Below are 1,747 nucleotides of genomic sequence, written 5' to 3' on the forward strand. Positions count from 1 at the left end.
GAAGCACTGAAATGGGTTTCCTAGGGAGGGGGTGGAATCTCTTTCCTTAGAGGTTTTTAAGGTCAGGCTTGATAAAGCCCTGGCTGGGATGATTTAGTTGGGGATTGGTCCTGCTTTGAGCAGGGGTTGGACTAGATGACCTCCTGAGGTCCCTTCCAACCCTGATATTCTATGATTCCTAGGCAGTCTGTTCCTGCCTAGGAAGATATGCTTTACTCAAGCATAAATTCTACTGTTGTCCTACTGTCCTACATTGTCCTACTGTTCCTAACTGTAAGAACAGCAGGACAGTGGAACAGACACCTAGGGAGGTTGTGGAAGCGCCTTCGCTGGAGGTTTTCTAAAGGAGGCTGGATAGTCACTTGTCTTGGATGTTTTAGACACAACGAAGCCTACATTTTGGCAGGTGGTTAGACTAGATGACCCTTGTGGTCTCTTCTAACCCTGTGGTTCGATGACTCTAGAAAAGACACCCAGTCTTGATATGAAGACATCAAGAGAGGGAAAATCCAGCAGTTCCCTTGGTACCTTGTTCCAACCTCACTGTTAGAATTTTGTGACATGAGCATATAGTGTAGCATGGAATATGGGGAGCAGGATGGTGTACATGGTGCAGGCACATGTTGTTGACTTGTGTAGGATGGGCTGCCAAGAAGATAGACAAGTCAGGTAGGTGTGTCTGAGGGAAGTGGAAGGTTTTGTGTTTGTGTGATGGGGCTATTGCTCTCAGCTGCAATTCCCCCCCAAGATGGTCCCAGTTTCAACAGGGTGATGTCCTGCAGGCCTTGGTTAACTTTTTTTTGTGATCTAAAATGACGGACATCATAATAATTCATGCAGGAAACAAAATGCTCTGGGCTTCCTTCCCTTAACGTAAACAATTCTGTCTCTAACCCTAGTCTCACGATTCCTTCTTTCTGATGTAAAGAATTTACCACAATACAAGTGAGAGGACACACCATTTGTGCGGAACATGGGGAACTTGCAAACTTTGTCAATGAAATGAGTGACATTCCTCAAAATCGTGAGCTGTTATGAGGTATGAATATAAAGGGGATGCATCTACTCAAATGGCTCTGAAGAGGGGATCTGTTTGAAGCAGTGGCAGTGGTGGAGTGGGGAAACCTGGAATCATGGTAGAAACAAGCTTATTTGTTCAGTGTCCTACCAGTCTCTTTCCCATGCTCCTCAAGGAGGGTGTTCTCTTCAGGAGCGATGTTAAAGCCACAAACACAGGAAATTAGGGCAGATAAAGAAGTTTACATGACTCTGGAATGAACACATCCCTCCCTCTCCAGCCAGCCTAAGAGAAACATTAACAGACTCTGTGTAGAGAACTGTCTCAGCTAGAGTGAGGGTCCATGCAGTGCATGGGGAGGGTTGGTGATGCAGAGAATAAATATATGCATGTGGGAGAAGGAAAGGGGGCAGGATTTCTGCAATGCACCAGGAAGTTCAGAGTCCAGCTTCTCCTCCATTCCTAATCTGCCTTTACTGAGCCCAGATACAGCAGTAATCTCTGAGTGGGGAATGAAAGGGGTGGGGAATTGGCCATTGCTGCTCCATAACCAAACTACAAGATGTGTGGGGACCAGAAAATAAAATTTCTGCCATCCCTCTGACATGATTTTATATACCAGAGCTTTAGTATTTAGTCATGTGTGTGTGCACGCGCTCTCTGTTGAGAATCTAGTTCTCTTTTTCAGTCAAGATTTCCTTCTCTACAGCATTCTTCATTCGGCCCATC

Source organism: Gopherus flavomarginatus, chromosome 21, assembly GCF_025201925.1.
Source record: "Gopherus flavomarginatus isolate rGopFla2 chromosome 21, rGopFla2.mat.asm, whole genome shotgun sequence".
NCBI lineage: Eukaryota > Metazoa > Chordata > Testudines > Testudinidae > Gopherus > Gopherus flavomarginatus.